At 43.4% G+C, this 18,282-nt stretch overlaps 1 protein-coding gene and 1 pseudogene across 6 annotated transcripts in view; both read left to right on the forward strand.

Annotated features, from left to right (window-relative positions):
- Nucleotides 1-18,282, forward strand: part of LOC129720799 (GTP-binding protein Di-Ras2) — a 239,372-nt gene that overhangs the window by 152,179 nt on the left and 68,911 nt on the right. The gene's annotated exons all lie outside the window — the stretch shown is intronic.
- Nucleotides 865-2,502, forward strand: LOC129720483 (membrane-bound alkaline phosphatase-like; annotated as a pseudogene).

Here is an 18,282-nt window from a genome sequence, read left to right on the forward strand (position 1 = left end):
ATTACCTTAGCGTGTTAACCTTCCCATTGTTCCACTCCGGGCAATGCAACGGCTGACTCTTTTGCTAAGGAGGGTGCAATTGAGGGCAATAATTATGAATGATCAATTACTTATGATGAATTAAATGGCATTCTGCGTCAGAGAACACTCAATAATTGGCAATCATCATGAAATTCAGACGGTAGCTACATTCCATTTTTCCTAAGGTATCGACTAAAGCATGGATCAAGATTTAGGTCAGGACTTCATTTACCATTCTTTATGTTTGAACCAGAACAAGGAGAAGATAAAAAGTTGCCATAAAACATTAGAATATCATTTTAAAACTTAAACCAAAGGTTACTTGAAAATTTATTGAAATAAAAATTTTATACTTGAGAGTCATACCGGAATAAACTAAAACTCCAACGGAAAAAATCTGTGTTTAATATTGAGTAATTTATTCTTCTAAATTAGGAGCATAAAATTTAAGATGGAAATCTGTTTTCTCGTAATCTACCCCTTCAACCCAGGTTTGTCCCAAACGTAACTATACGATCCCATTTCAGAGTGTATCTTCTTCCACTCTCCAATCAGTTTTTTTTTTGTTATTTCGATATCCACATTCTCCGTCCTCGTCTACCATCTTCTTCAGAAGGAAGTATTTCCGGTTCCCAGTATCGGTTAGCACTGTAAGCGTAACTAGCCGCAGACGTTGCATTTGTCACTCGTGTTATCATACTCTACAGGACGTTCATTGCATTGATTTCTTCTCCCGACGCTGGGTGGGCATTCAATCACAGTCACTCATTTTATCAGCTGCTGTCATTCAAAAGAAAGTCTAAAGCACTGAGCAGCGAGGTCTCAGTCAGTTGATCAGTTAACATGAAGCTGGTGGTAATTTGCATTACGTTCTTGAGCTTCTCGATTGCTGTGCCTCTCGATGATCGACAGTCGCGGGGCCGAGCGGCAGAAGAAAACTATCATCCGAGTTTCCCGTAGGACCGAATTGTCCAAGCTGATACCCGCAATGCCCAGCTGGAGCAAACCATCGACTATTGGTACGCAGAAGCGCGAAAGACGGTCGACAAACTAGTCGATCGGACGGAAAACAAAAATATCGCCAAAAACGTCATCCTCTTCCTGGGTGATGGAATGTCGATTGCAACGGTCGGAATGACACGCGTCTATATTGGAGGAGAAGAGAAACAACTAGCGTTTGAGACATTCCCCTACACGGGAATGTCGAAGACTTACTGCGTTGACTATCAGGTTGCGGATTCTGCCTGTACCTCTACGGCCTATCCTTGCGGTGTGAAGGGCAACTATGCAACGATCGGAGTGAACGCTCAGGTTCAACACATGAACTGTACTGCCGAACTAGACGAGAGCACGCATTTCCACTCGATCGCCAAATGGGCCATGGATGCCGGGAAAGACGCTGGATTCGTTACACAACCCGTGTCACTAATGCGAGTCCCGCCGGTATGTTTGCACACACGGCGAACCGAGATTGGGAAGACGACGCATGGATTGAGGATGACGGGTGCGACTCAGAGGTGTTGGCTGATACTGCGGAGCAGTTGGTGTACGGAGAAGTCGGTAAGCGTTTGAAAGTTATTTTGGGAGGTGGTCGCCGAGAATTTGTCGGTGAAGAACTTGACCCAGAGTATGGGACTCCTGGAAAACGAAGGGACAATAAAAATTTAATTCAGGAATGACAAGAAATAGAGGGTTTCGAAAAGAACCGAACCTATGTGTGGAATAGAGAGGAACCAATTTAAGGTGGATCCAGTGCACACAGGCCGTTTGTTAGGATTGTTTGAACCAGACCATTGCGTGTTTAATTTGGACCGAGTACGGAACAACATGGAAACCGAACCGACACTGGCGGAAATGGTTGACCGTGCGACGGATTCGCTTAGCCAAAATGAAAAAGAATTCTTCCTGTTTGTTGAAGGTGGTCGTATCGATCATGCTCATCATGATAATTGGGGCAAGATTGCACTGGATGAAACAGTGGAATTCGCGAAAGCCGTTTAGCTTGCGCGGGAGAAGTTTAGTGATGAAGACACTCTCATTGTCGTTACGGCCGACCATTCGCATAGTATTAGCTTTAGTGGTTATCCGGTAAGTGGTCGGATATTTAAACCTTCCAGTTCACCGATAATTCATGTTTTGCCGAACCGGGGTGCGGATATCACTGGTTCCGCAGGAACCTCTACCGATGGTCTTCCGTACATGACTCTCACCTACGCCAATGGTCTCGGGTTTTACGATCACATCGATGGTGAGAATAAAGGGCGGATGGACATTAGTAATATGGATACTACTGCGGACTATTTCCGGTATCCAGCGACACTTCCGGTCGAGACGGAAACACATGGGGGAGAGGACGTCACGGTGTATGCTTCGGGGCCATGGGCGCATTTGTTTACCGGAACCAACGAACAGCACGCCATTCCACATTTTATGGCTTATGCTTCCTGTATTGGTGATGGCCTTAAAGGCTGCTCGACGTGATGAGTTCGAACGGTCCAAATCAAATAAGCAAATATTCACATTCAATCTCGATTTACACTCCAGTAAATTTTGTTTGACATTGATCAATCATTTTTTGTGTTACAAAACTAATCGATTAGAACCTTCGTGTGGCAGTGTGATTCTTTCATGTTCTGAGTGACGACAATCATTGTAATAGAGACTGAAAATCAAAAGCCATAAATCAGATTCATTGTTGCTATTCGCATATTGAATACCGATTGAAGAGATAAGCAACCTGTCCAATTGTAATCGTTTGAGCTGCGATACTATCAAAACACTGTAGACGTTAGGTGATATGTACTCAGTAGCTAAGGCAGATAGGGGCTGAACTTCGATTTACGTTTTGCTTCACACGATACATATTTGTTTTTACGAAGTGAATATATCCGACGTCGTTAAAACAAATGTAAAATGAGCGAAATAACGTCAAGCGGGCCATGAAAATTAATTGAAGAAAGGGTAGGTAAATAAAATCTCATCATATACGTTCAGGGGGAGGTGGTCGCATTTTTGGCCAGGGCCGATTTAAACATAAAAATCTCGCTTCGGGTATGAGACAGAATCATCGCGTCTTCGATAAAATTGAACGCACCCCCTCCCCGCAAAAAGGGGAAGATCATGTGAAAATAAATTTTTATTGTATCTTTGAGTATCTCTCAAACTCTCGATATTACAATAAACAGATTTCAAATAACCTAATCTAACGTCGAGATAAACCTATTTTAGTATAGTAGGGGAATTGGGGTAATAATGACTTGTTGCTGACATTTTACGTAGATCAGACACCTACCATTCGTTTTCTGAGACTTTTTAACTCAGTAAAAGACATAATTTGACTAGGTACCACTTTTAGATATTAGCGCATAACCATTAATGCTCATACATAGTCGATTTTATTTCGCTCTGTGAAATATACAAAAACCATGACAAAACTATTTTCGTAGAATCACCGTGTTGAGCTCAGTTTTTGTCCGATTTAAGATCTTTTTTTTAAAGATGGGTAAGAAAATGTTAATATGTGGCCAAACTCACGAATTTCGACTGTTACCCCTTAAGGTGAAATGTGTTCAAACTCGGGGAAATTTGTTCTTGCGTCAAAATACATGAAAAAATCATACATAGAAGTCAGGGCAGAAGAAAAAGTGTATTTTTGTTGCACTGGGTATTGATTGGCTTCTCTATGGGCCGGAAAAAAAACAACGTAGGGACCTATAGCGGCATCTGGGTAAGCTTCTACTCGTATCACTGGAATCTTCGGTACTGGACTAAGTAAAGGGTGTGCTACAGGGAAAGATATAGGTTAGCTGGTGAGAGAGATTTCAATCTCTTCCCCATTCGTGTCCACATCTAGGAATAGTTCCATCTGCATGTTGTTCATTTTTGCGGGAGCATTACGATCCACCGCACACAAGCGATATATATTCGATTATTATAGGTAATCGATATTAAGTATAAAAAAAAATTCAAAATGAAAATATTCGAATAAAAAAAGCAATCTTATTGGAAAAAATTAATAAAGTGAATATTTCACCTGTATCTTCGGTCTACACATCCTCGTGACTGTTAGTTGGATTAATCCTTCCGAAGCGTCCAGCAAGATGAAAAATACTCCGATGGTAGACTGAAGAGGTTGTCAACGCCACTAGTGGGGCAGCCGGCGCCCGGCGACGCAGGATATTTGCTCCAGCTGCTTTACGGCTTTTGTAGTCACAGTACCGATACCGAAAACACAAGTAGCACGCGTACCGACTGCACACCAAACGATATTGTTTGTTCAATCGAGCAAAAAATAAAATTCGATAAGCTTGGGTTTCAATGAAAAATCAAATTTATGTTTAAAATGAGTAATTTTTTTTTTCGAAGAACAGTCAGAAATGCAGGAGAGATCATAGTAAACCATTAATGCGGAGGGGTGCGATTTTTTGTGTCAGGTTTTTGGATATTGGCAAACCTTTTGACGATTTCACGAACACAAAGTTCGTAACAGTAGCCTCGCAGAGGCCGGCTTTCAAATTGAGGGGCGCATACTGAAAAATTATCTAGAGCTTGTGAAATTATATTTCGTTTCTTTTTCCCTTTGAAATCTCATCGGAATGTATGGCAGTGCCTTGTCAAGTGCATTCCGTGATGGTTTTTTTGTGCCACCGGTAGGAGAGTATGGGTTTTGTTGCGACAAGATCCGCGTTTAAAAATATGTTTTGCAATCGTACAACCCCGCTCCAAAATAATTTACTTGTGGTGGCAATTGAACAGCCGTGTACTGCTACATGATTCAACAAAGATCCCATACTGGGCATATACAGTATGATTATGTAATTATATTGATTAATAAAATGGGAAGGAAAAGCTAGTTTTTGTTTTTTGGTGCAATGCCCAATTGGTTTACAGTGGTTGGTTGTCAGATAATTTGTATTATATCTATCGATAAACATCGTGTTCTAATGACTACGCAATGTATATCTTTCAAAGAATCATCTCTACCGAAATGCGTTTGCTTACTCAAGCGTACTCGAGATTAGTAATAGACAAATGTTTAAACTCTCGAAAGCTTTGAGTACCGGATGGTTTTAGCGCTCACCCTTTCGCATAGATTCGTGGTGTTTGACAAGAAAGATACCCGTCGTTTACCTTCGTAAAGAGTTGACTACGTGCATTGGTTGATTCCGTCTTTTATCACGGTGACACAATTCTTCCTCTCGGTCGCAGTCGTGGAGATCTTCTTTCTTACCCTAATGACTGTAAGGACGTAGCTGGCGCCGTTTTCGATCTATACAACGCAGAAGCTACTGAATTGTTCTACATTGAAATTGGTGAACTAATCCCAAGTAGCCATATACGTAGTTGGCTGTGCAACTTAACTAGCTCAGATCCCTGGTGGAAGACCGACTACGAATTGTGCGTCAAGTTCAAGTTCAAGCTCAAGCTCAATATTGAGTAAATTTTTCTTCGAAATTCGGAGATTAAAATATGAATACTAATACGTGAGGAAACCGTGAAAATAAATTGCAAAATTTATTATGAATTTACGGTCAGTGTTTTATACGTTCATATAAACAAACATGTAGAAGTTCTGCACGCTTCATGAAAATTCGAATGTCATTAACCCTCTAGTGCCCAAATTATTTTCTAAACGGACTTCGATAAAACCATTATAAACACTCTTTTAGGTATTTATTGAGGCTTTTCGGAACTTCGACTGAAGCCCGCCAAATGGCGGTATTGGGCACTAGAGGGTTAACTTTACTTTAACCAAATTTCATAGGATTTTAGGAAAAGATCGTTTAAAAGCCTTTTAATATCTAGTGAGACACATCCAAAGCTAGCAAGAATAGAACAAGAGCCTCTTTTTATGACGCTAAACTTTTTTTCTGTGACATAACTAACTAAAATCTTCAAATTGTTGTTGTATCTCGCAAGCTCGTGTGGATAATAATAATATCTCTAGGCACTCTTACTTACCTTAACTTTTACGGCGACAGACCGATTATCGATCCAATGCCGAATCCAGAATACGTAGCCATGTCACTCGGTCTTAGGCCGACAGCACACATCCAACGAGTGCGGGGTCTACCCCGAAGTCGACGACCTCTATCGGGATTCCTGATAAATATAGCCTTCGCTTGACGCTCATCCGGCATTCTCGCTACATGCCCAGCCCACTGAAGCCTGCCGTGTTTTATCCGCTTGACTATATACGCCGATTTGTATGCCTGGTACATTTCATGGTACATGCGTCTGCGCCAAACACCATTTTCTAGTTTGCCGCCAAGGATTGAACGCAAAATCCTACGCTCGAAAACACCAAGAGCACGCCAATCAGCCTCTTTCAGCGTCCATGATTCATGGCCGTAGAGAGCCACCGGAAGAATCAGTGTTTTATAAAGTGCAAGTTTAGTACGGATTTGCAGACTGCGGGACCTTAGCTGGTTACGTAATCCGTAAAAGGCCCTGTTTGCGGCTGCTATCCGCCTCTTTATCTCACGGCTAACCTCGTTGTCACATGTCACTAATGTTCCCAGATAAATAAATTCGTCGACTACTTCAAATGTTTCCCCATCTAGCACCACCGCAGCACCAACCTCCGACGGACTACCACGCACTCTGCCAGTCAACATGTATTTCGTTTTGGCAGAGTTTATGACAAGCACTAATCTCGCAGCTTCCCTCCTGAGAGGTCCGAAGGCCTCTTCCACAGCTCTACGGTTGATACCAATGATGTCGATATCGTCCGCAAAACCGAGAAGCATGTGCGACTTCGTAATGATGGTGCCGCTTCTCTGCACACCAGCCCTCCGTAAAGCACCTTCCAATGCGATATTGAACAATTAGTTCGACAGCCCGTCACCCTGCTTCAAACCATCTAACGTCACGAAAGATTCCGATATCTCACCGACTATCCTGACGCTTGATATAGAACCTACAAGGGTGGCACGTATCAGCCTAACCAGCTTTGTTGGGAAGCCATGTTCAAGCTTTTTCTGCCATACCTCTGCCATACCTCATTTCTTTCAACTGAATCGTACGCTGCCCTGAAGTCTATGAACAGATGGTGCGTCTACAAGTTGAATTCTCGAAATTTGACGAGGATTTGTCGCAAGGTAAATATTTGGTCCGTCGTGGAGCGTCCCCCTCAAAAACCGCATTGGTACTCGCCAACAAAGGTCTCCTGCAACGGCCTCAGTCTGTGGAACAGGATGCGGAAGAGCTCCTTTCGACTCCACTGTTTCCCTCACCGTTCTACAGCACACTGAAGTGTTCCTTCCAACGCCTAGCCACCTCTGTTTTATAGGTTATCAGGATCCCCTCCCTATCGTTGCACATGACAGGGGCTGACACGTTTCGATTCCTGATTCCGTTGACCTTCTTGTAGAAGCTCCTCGCATCGTGCCTGAAGAAGCAAGCTTCCGCCTCCGCAAGAATACGCTCCCAATGCTGTCGTTTCTTCCGGCGATGGAGTCTCTTTTCAGCGGCTCTAGCATCTCGATATCTACCCACGCTCTGACGAGTCACAGCCGTGGCCAACATGTGACCCCTGCCGCGGTTCTTCTTCTCCGTCACTCGCTGGCACTCAGCGTCAAATCACTCATTGGACGCAGCTGCCGCAGTTGTACCCAACACTTCTCGCGCTGTAGTGCTGATCGAACTGTGGATGTGTCTTCACTGTTCATTCAGGTTCCCTTCAACTCTTTCCTCAATCCGTTCATCAATCTTCTGCGAGTACTCTGCAGCCACTCCTTCAGTTGATTACAGCTGGATGTACAACTGCATCCTCCTCGTTGCCTTGGATTTCAACACGTTGGACAGCCGGGCGCGGATTTTGGCTACTACGAGATAGTGATCCGAGTCAACGTTCGGTCCTCTGAACGACCTCTCGTCTGTAACGTCTGAAAAGTGCCGTTCATCAATCAGAACGTGGTCAATTTGAGAGCAAAGCTCTCCATTCGGGTGCATCCAGGTGTGCTTACGTATGTTCCGGCTTGCAAAATAAGTGCTACAGATAGCCATCCCCCTGGCTGCAGCGAAATTAACAAGTCTCAGGCCATTGTCGTTCGTAGTAGAGTGGAAGCTTTCCCTACCAGTTACGGGGCGGAAGAAGTCTTCCTGCCCGACCTGTGCATTTGCATCTCCGATGACAATCTTTATATCGTGTCCTGGGCGATCATTGTATGTCTTTTCCAGGAGCTCATAGAACTCCTTCATGTCGTCATTGGGTTTCTCGTTGGTCGGTGCGTACACATTTATTAGGCTGTAGTTGAAAAATTTGCCCTTAATTCTTAAATTCGGCCACCGCACCTCTTGGATAGCTGCAACCTCCACATTCACCTTCCGCAGCTCTCTAGCCAGGATACCTGCAGGTGCCGGTTTGAGTAGAGTCCTTACATTCCAAGTACCGAGTTTCCAATAATCGTTGTCCTTTTTCGTACGCCTAGGTCCATGCCGATCATTCCGTTCCGTATTGATATCTGGATTGTTCGTAGTATTTTACCTTCGGTATGCTGCCTTACTTGGGTGGCGATACCTAGTCTCGCGACGGGGCTGCCGTCTTGGATATAGCTAGCGAGGCACCACGTTTCGTAATTCAGCCGCCCGCTCCGGGTCAGACGCTGTTGTACGCCGCCCCTAACATGGGGATACTGCCGCGTACGATCCCCCTTCCCAGTCAGCATACGACCATAGTTTCCACCGGGTTGGTTAGGTACCCGATCTCCGCTAAGGTTACTCGTATCCCGGTCGGCACCTCGTATCTCTAGGCACCCATTCATCGTAAAACAAACTGAAGCATTAGGCTATTGTTTCTCAAAACATTATACTGTTTAAAGATTCCCATTGTGATTCTTTCGATAAAAAAAAAAAAAACAAAAAAACACCGTTTCAAAATAATTATCACTGGTCAGTTAGAAACGCTCGTTTTATAAGAAAAAGTATTTGTCTTGAACAGCGGAAAATTAACGTGTACCCCCGTTCAATAAACAGTTCAATATACTGACGTGGAATGTCTGCCGAATACTAGGGTACGGTTTTATTAGTCACTATAAACATGTTCTCCAAACTCTGCAGTATTGTTCAGGGTGCTTAAAAAACTTTTATTTCAAGGAGAATAAAAACAGCAAACTGCTTCAACACTCGTATGAGGAGGTTCGCAACGAGGATTCCTTTAGCCGTTGCAGATATCAAAACTATAACTATAAAATATTTATAGACAGAGCTTCTGGTTAGTAGCAGGATTGAACAGCAATGTTTTACTGCACCAGCTCAATACATTTTTCATATCAAGTTTAGCGCGTAGTGCAAAGCAACTATTATTGTTGACATTTGATGTGCAGATAATTCAATATGGCTTTTATGATATGAGTTTGGCTTGATCATAATCATTAATCTTCCAGCGGTTTTCAGTTTTAATTTTATGCGCGCATACTTGTTTGAACCCGAGTCAGGCATCAAACATCGAATGAAGCCAATCATTGAATATATTATTAGATAATTGACTACATCCGTCTGGCAGTGGCATCGGTTGGCAAAAGTTTCTACCAACATGGAACGGAATAGCAAAGCAGTACACCTGGCACCTGTCGGATTCCATACAATTTTAATTAAGGAAGTCAATCATCCAGTTATAACACCAACTAATTCCCCTCCGTTATACATAAAGTGGTCCTCGGTACAAAATCGTAATATCTTCTCGCACACCCATGCGGTACGTTTGACATCCGGCAAAAGGAGAACACATTCGTACATTGACTCACAGGGAACGCGGCAGCTTACACTGGTTCATTGGAATAAGCTTTCATAATAAGTTGAAATTTCAATTATTCATCGTATTAAATTTCCTCCCACGTCCTGTCGGCTTAAGCCTTGAGCTATAGAAGTACGCTGGTAGACAGCAATTATGCGCGAAATAGACTCTAACTTCGGATAGGTAGATTTATGCCCGCCCTTACCCATTGCATAGGGTGGCACGACGCGATATCCACCTCTTTCGTGGGTGTGTTTAATTTTCACCGCAGTTCAGTTTGGTTTTCACTTTGGCGCAGACACCGTCCGGAGGTTGAAGTTAACTTCCATTTAACCTCCTTATTTTCATTAGGGGTCTTCACATCGAGCTCGTATACGAATACCCAGCCGTAAACTGTGTATCTTCCATTACTCGTCAATGGAGGTGAGTATTTTTACGGCTGGGTATTTGTTTACGAGCTCGATGTGAAGACCCCTATTATGTTTATCAAGAATTATGCTCAGTCTTTTTACCGACGCTTCAAAAGCTGACTGTTATGACAGTTAAATGAGTTACAAACACTGCGCTGCTGCGTAGGTTGTCTGAAAATACCGCTCTTTCAGATATGGAAACAATTGACAGTTCATTTTGTGTCCGAAGTGCTCTGGTTGGAAAATTTTCGTTCAGATTAATTGCAAAAGTTAAACGCGCTATTGTTCCAGTGAAGTCTAGCCGTAACACCACCCTAAGCATTGTGGCCCTATTTCGGCAAGAAACGTTTCCGGAACTTTCGTTTAACGAGATTTACGAGTGGCAATTTTGTCTGCGTTGCGTATTCTTTACAGGTGTCTCAGCTGAGCGTCTTCGTTGGTTAATTTAATTCCATTGTTGTACAATTATAAGAAGCCTGAAAAATAGGCTCAACAAACTTTTTGAGCACAAGTCGATGATGTTCTACTTCTACGCAATCATTGGAAGAATTTTTCGCGAGTGCCGAAGTTAAATGATTCAACTTTGTAAGTCATGTTGCTAGTTACCAAATGGTACATTGTTTGGTAAATGGAAGTTTGGTTGAGTTCATAGAAAACGTTTATGAGTATAGGTCGGACTCGATTATCCGGAGACTCGATTATCCGGAAACTCGATTATCCGAAATTCGATTATCCGGAATTTTAGACTCGATTATCCGGAATTTTATTTTTTTTGGTGTCCGTTTTCAACTTTTATTCCGAAATTTTGCCTTTACCATCCCTTCTGGCATATATGTTACCATTTATGTGACTTCCGGCATGTTTGGGACATGTTCGAATTAAGTGAAAATAAACAATGTCGAATTTATTTATTTATTTTGCTTTTTAAGATTTTTCCCCTTTTTGCCTCAGAAATAACTTTTGGTTACGCCACTGCATCATACAAGTAAAACAAAAAAAATATTTATTTTATGTTCGTTAATCGCAAAATTTAAGTATTTTTTATGTGATTCGATTATCCGGAAAACTCGATTATCTGGAATGAAATTTTTTTTTTGATGTTCCGGATAATCGAGTCCGACCTGTGTCAGATTGGCATTTCTGAACAAATTCTGCTCTGAATCAAAATTATTAAAAATATTAGACAACACTCCAAACGCCATACGAAAACTGTAGCTAGTAATAGCGCACCACCGTAGACTGAAGATACTGGAACGTGCGAAGCATAAAATCAATCATGGTGTAAAGCATGTTCTTTCCTCATTGGGCGGTAAGGAAGAATTCGCCGAAATCCTTCAAACGATGGAAGCATTAACTTTGTTTTGCTGATAATCAATTAACGAAATGCCAAAGGGGAAGAGCTTATTTCGAGAGGCTAGCCTATAAATTATGACTACCGTCCTGTTGCGCACAAAGTTTTTTGTTTTTGTGGAAAGAAAAATAACCCTCCGAACAAGAGTTCATTCACTCTTGCTTGGAGCGCGTAATAATATCGATCAACCGAACGATAAGTGAATACTCAAAAAGCTTGTAAAACTTCCCCATAATTAATAACTCTTATTCCGTTTAAACTCTTTATGATGGAAATACGGAACGCCTTACTGAAGGCAGACACTGTTAATTAAACGTAGGAAGTATTCCAATTACAACATTCTCATCTGAATGACTTTGAGAATGAATTCAAGGTTGGGCCTTGGAAATTCCTGTCGGCAGTGCTGTTGCACATCCATCGTCGACGTTTGCTTATAAGATATTCCAACAAAAGTTCTAATTGATGCTCTTGAGAACGACAGCGATGTTGTATGCATATAAGATGAAAACATTACCATGCGGGTGTATGGAAGGAATGAGAGCCTCCATCGCCCGGGGGGGGGATACACTACTAGTGGTAGCCGGCCCCACTGGCTGTTGGTGCCCTATATTTTGCTGAAACCGTCAGCAACATCCAGTGGAAAACAAGAACGATCAAAGCTCCAACAACGGAACATAAATGCGGAATTCATGTTGGAGACAAAACAGCCTGAACAACCCTGCCAATAGTCGGTATATGCAATCACCGTCTTATGAATCCATTGAACTGAATTCGCCTGTCAACCCGGCATATCAACAAGGCGAAACGTCAATGCCAATGAGAAGACAAATTCATCCAGATCAGTGCGCGTGTGAAAATTAAAACTACAGCAGGAGATTAACCTTGAATTTAATAATTTGCTATTGAATTGATAAGTAATTACAGCCTAAGAGCGATAGCTTGTAAGTAAATACAAAATCTCTTGAAATGTTTAATTAAAATTTGCCTAAAATCAATGCAGGAAAAGATAGCTTAGAAGGGAGAGAAATCATTCCGCGTCGAACACTCGACAGAAACGGACGTGCAAAGTGGTCGTTCTATTACAATCCGGTCCGTGTGTACGAATAGCCAAACAAAAGAGTGTATTATTCGCGCTAAAGGCCAACTAGATTGTGAGTTGTGTCGATACGTTCTGTATCCGGCTCACAACTTTGGCTGTATTGGTGCAAAATACCAGCTGCAGTTTTGATCTGTGCACCGAGAATAGATCTTTTTAATCCAAGCCCATCAGTTGACAGTCGAGTCCGTGTCGCTGTGCTGAGTGATCTCACACCCGGCTCACTGCTGGTGGCTGTATTGGTGCTGTTGTACTGGTGCTGCTGGCTGCTTTGGGTGCAGCTTCGAACGATCGGACAACCACTGCTGGAAGGAAGAAGTAAAGAGGTACGTGTTCTTGTCGGCGCTAGTGCGCTAGTGCGCTACATTTAGCGCAATGGATATAGATCCCTCGCCTCCCGTGCCACCATCCCCGAACCCCCCTGACCCTGACCCTTCTGTTACCCCCTCCCCTGTTCATTCTCCAGTCCCCCTCGCCCCAGGCTTTACCCGGACGGATCTCAACAGGGCAGCTATACTGTTTATTTTCGTCCAAAGGCAGGAGTGAATTCAAAGCGTTTAAACATACTGCAAACTGCTAAAGACCTGACGAAGGGGTACAAGGCCGTGACCGAAATTTCCAAGGTCCGACCTAACAAGCTCCGTGTCGTGGTCAGTGATCTGGCACAGGCCAATGCTATCGCTTGCTCTGAGCTCTTCACACGCGAGTATCGCGTCTACATACCCGCACGAGACGTGGAGATCGACGGTGTCATAACCGATTCGAGTCTGTCTGTCGAGTGTATCCTAAAAAGCGCAACCGGTTGCTTCAAAAATACCGAAACACAGGCGAAGATTTTGGATTGTAAGCAATTGCGGTCCATGTCTCTCGTCGGCGGTAAAAAAGTTTACACTCCGTCAGACTCGTTTCGCGTTACGTTTGCCGGATCTGCACTCCCTAGCCACGTCTCGATCGACCGGGTTCGTCTGCCTGTCAATTGTATGTACCCCGTGTTATGAATTGCACCAATTGCAAGCAGTTAGGCCACACAGCCGCCTACTGCTGCAGTAAGGCACGATGTAGCAAGTGTGGGGAGACTCATGCGGAAGATTCTTGCAGTGTTAATGCTGAAAAATGTATTCACTGTGGGGAAAACCAGCATGAGCTCTCCACATGCCCGGTGTACATGCAGCTCAGAGATAAAATCAAGCGGTCACTTAAGGAGCGTTCAGAGCGTTCTTACGCTGAGATGCTGAAGAAGACCGTGACCACTTCTACCATAACATCAAACCCCTTTGATCTGTTGCCCTCTGATGAAACCGATTCTGACGATTCATCAGCGGGAACATCTTATGCCAATCCTGGGGAGTCTAGGAAGAGGAAAAATGTTTCTTCTCCTAAACTTCCCCGTAAAGGTCCTAAGATTTCCCAAAGTGTAATGAAAAGTACGAACAAACCAAACAGTGCTGCGGAAAAACCGAAGCAAACTCCTCCTGGGCTTGCAAATTTAAAGTCCCAGAAGGAGTTCCCAGCACTGCCAGGAACATCTAAAACCCCAGTTGTTCCTTTTGCACATCCAGTTGATGAAACAAACTCTGGATTAGTGAAATTTTCTGACATTGTGGACTGGATTTTTGAAAATTTCAATGTACCCGATCCAATTAAAATTTTTCTTACAGCATTCCTCCCAACAGTTAGATCATTTTTGAAGCAGTTGACTGCCCAATGGCCCCTCCTTGCAGCGATTGTATCCTTCGATGCCTAATTCAACTGCGTATATGAAGGATTCTATCTCTGTCTTACAGTGGAATTGTAGAAGTATTTTACCAAAAATTGATTCGTTTAAAGTTTTGATAAATAAAAACAAATGCGATGCATTTTCCCTTTGTGAAACTTGGCTTACTTCAAATATTGATCTCAACTTCCATGATTTTAATATTATTCGCCTTGATCGAGACACCCCATATGAAGGAGTACTTTAAGGGATTAAAAAGTGCTATTCTTTCTATCGTATTAACCTCCCCTCGATTCCAGGCATCGAAGTTGTCGCATGTCAAATGACAATACAAGGTAAAGAGCTTTGTATTGCCTCAATATATATTCCTCCCAGAGCACAGGTTGGGCAACGGCTGCTCTTTGATTTAATAGAACTTCTTCCCTCGCCACGTTTGATTTTGGGAGACTTCAACTCTCATGGCGTGGCTTGGGGTTCCCCATACAATGATAACCGCTCCTCTTTAATCTATAACCTTTGCGATGACTTCGACATGACTATTTTAAACAACGGTGAAATGACACGTATCCCGAAACCTCCAGCGCGCCCAAGCGCTTTGGATCTATCCTTATGTTCGACGTCGCTACGGTTGGATTGCACATGGAAGGTAATCCTTGATCCTCACGGTAGCGACCATTTGCCTATTCTTATTTCAATTAATAACGGGTCAACTCGCATGCGACCAATTGACATTCCGTATGACCTCACACGGAATGTCGATTGGAAGTTATACGAGGAAATGATTTCAAAAGCGGTCGAGTCGATTCAACATCATCCACCACTTGAAGAATACAACCTCCTCGCGGGCTTGATTCTCGACGCCGCGTTGCAAGCCCAAACAAAGAAATATCCCGGCGTAACGATCAAAGAACGGCCTCCCACTCCGTGGTGGGACCAAGAGTGCTCCGATGTCTACACGCAAAGATCCGACGCGTATCTGACCTTCCGGGATACAGACGATGCCGACGACTTTAAACGTTATTCGGAGCTTGATACCAAGTTTAAAAGCTTAACTAAGGCAAAGAAACGCGGATATTGGCGTCGGTTCGTAAACGAGATGTCGAGGGAGACATCAATGAGCACTCTTTGGAACACAGCCCGAAGAATGCGAAATCGCGTAACGGTCAACGAAAGCGAGGAGTCTTCAAGTAGGTGGATATTTGATTTTGCCAGGAAAGTATGTCCGGACTTTGTTCCTGAGCAAAACATTGTTCGCGATGCGTCTCCGGGCCACGACGCGATTGAATCACCTTTTACGATGGCAGAATTTTCAGTTGCCCTCCTGTCCTGTAACAATAACGCGCCTGGGTTAGATAGAATCAAATTCAACTTGTTGAAGAATCTACCCGGCAATGCCAAGAGGCGCTTGTTGAACTTGTTCAATAAGTTCCTGGAGCAAAATATTGTACCGCAGGATTGGAGGCAAGTGAAGGTGATCGCCATCCAAAAACCAGGGAAACCAGCTTCTGATCACAACTCTTATAGGCCGATTGCAATGCTATCCTGTATCCGGAAATTGATGGAAAAAATGATACTCCGTCGTTTAGACCATTGGGTCGAATCAAATGGTCTACTATCAGATACTCAATTTGGCTTCCGCCGTGCCAAAGGGACGAATGATTGTCTTGCGTTGCTTTCAACAGATATTCAGCTGGCGTATGCTCGCAAAGAACAAATGGCGTCTGCGTTCTTGGACATTAAGGGGGCTTTTGATTCCGTTTCTATTGACATTCTTTCGGGTCAACTTCACCGACAAGGATTTTCTCCAATTTTGAACAATTTTTTGCACAATTTGTTGTCCGAAAAGCACATGCATTTTACGCACGGCGATTTGGCAACTTTTCGCATTAGCTACATGGGTCTTCCCCAGGGCTCATGTTTAAGCCCCCTTCTTTACAACTTTTATGTCAATGACATCGACGAATGTCTGGCAAACTCATGCACGATAAGACAACTTGCAGACGACAGTGTAATCTCTGTTACAGGAGCCAAAGCTGCCGATTTGCAAGGACCATTGCAAGATACCTTGGACAATTTGTCTGCTTGGGCTTTACAGCTAGGTATCGAATTCTCTCCGGAGAAGACTGAGATAGTAGTTTTTTCTAGGAAGCATGAACCTGCTCAGCTTCAAACACAATTAATGGGTAAAACGATTTCTCAGGTTTTGGTACACAAATATCTTGGTGTCTGGTTCGACTCTAAAGGCACCTGGGGTTGTCACGTGAGGTATCTGATGAAAAAATGTCAACAAAGAGTGAATTTTCTTCGTACAATAACCGGACAATGGTGGGGAGCCCACCCAGGAGACCTTATAAGGCTTTACCGAACAACGATATTGTCTGTTATTGAATACGGGTGTTTCTGCTTCCGCTCCGCAGCAAACACACATTTGATCAAACTGGAGCGAATACAATATCGTTGTTTGCGTATCGCCTTAGGTTGCATGCAGTCGACCCATACGATGAGTTTGGAGGTCTTAGCTTACTACCATTGAAAAACCGCTTCTGGAGCCTGTCTTCTCGTATTCTTATCAAATGTGAGGTCTTGAACCGTCCCGTGATTGAAAATTTTGAAAGGTTAATCGAACTTAATTCTCAAACCCGTTTTATGACATTGTATTTCAATCACATGTCCCAAAATATTAACCCTTCTTCGAATATTCCAAATCGTGTCGACTTATCAAATACTTCTGATTCTACTGTGTTTTTCGATACATCCATGATAGAAGAAACTCGTGGAATCCCGGATCATTTACGCGTGCAGCAGATCCCCAAAATTTTTTCCAATAAATATCGAAACATCAACTGCAACAATATGTTCTACACTGACGGATCACTTCTTGATGGGTCCACTGGCTTCGGTATCTTCAATAACAATTTAACCGTCTCCCATAAGCTCGATAATCCTGCTTCTGTTTACGTCGCAGAATTAGCTGCAATTCAGTACACCCTAGGGATTATCGAAAAAATGCCCACGGACCATTATTTCATCTTTACGGAAAGTCTCAGTTCCATTGAGGCTCTCCGATCGATGAAAGATGTTAAGCACTCTCCGTATTTCCTGGGGAAAATACGGGAACATCTGAGTGCTTTATCCGAAAAATCTACTCAGATTACCTAAGCGTGGGTCCCTTCTCACTGCTCGATACCGGGCAATGAGAAAGCGGACTCTTTGGCTAAGGTGGGCGCAACAAACGGTGATATTTATGAAAGACCAATTGCTTTTAAAGAATTTTTCGCACTTGTACGTCAGAATACGATCATCAGTTGGCAAAATGCTTGGACCAGAGGGGAATTGGGAAGGTGGTTACATTCCATAATCCCCAAAGCATCGACGAACCCGTGGTTCAAGGGGTTGGATGTAGGTCGGGATTTCATTTGCGTGATGTCCCGGCTTATGTCCAATCACTATAGATTTGACGCGCATCTCCGTCGTGTTGGGCTCGGGGAAAGTGGTATCTGTGCCTGTGGTGAGGGTTATCACGACATAGAGCATGTGGTTTGGTCATGCCCTGTACACCGTGACGCCAGGTCTAAATTAATAGCTTCCCTGCAGGCCGAAAGTAGGCAGCCGGCTGTTCCTGTTCGTGATGTCTTGGCGGGCCGTGACCTATCCTACATGTCCCTTATTTACGTTTTCCTGAAATCCATCCACGCCCCAGTTTAATCCTATTCCCTTCCGCCTACATCCAACCAAACGACAAGAACACGTTAAGACCCTGGATCCGGAAACAGCAACTAGACCCGCACGATACTCTCAGGTCCCGAGGGAGACAACCCAATATGCCAGTCCGTAATATCTTGGCCCAGCAGCGGAACATATTCAATATGCTGCTTACCTATGGCGATGGAAAACCATCAAACAACTATTCAGTGCTTCTCATGCAAAACATTCTAGCTTAAGTTAGATTTAGTT

This window comes from Wyeomyia smithii, chromosome 2 (genome assembly GCF_029784165.1).
Source record: "Wyeomyia smithii strain HCP4-BCI-WySm-NY-G18 chromosome 2, ASM2978416v1, whole genome shotgun sequence".
NCBI lineage: Eukaryota > Metazoa > Arthropoda > Insecta > Diptera > Culicidae > Wyeomyia > Wyeomyia smithii.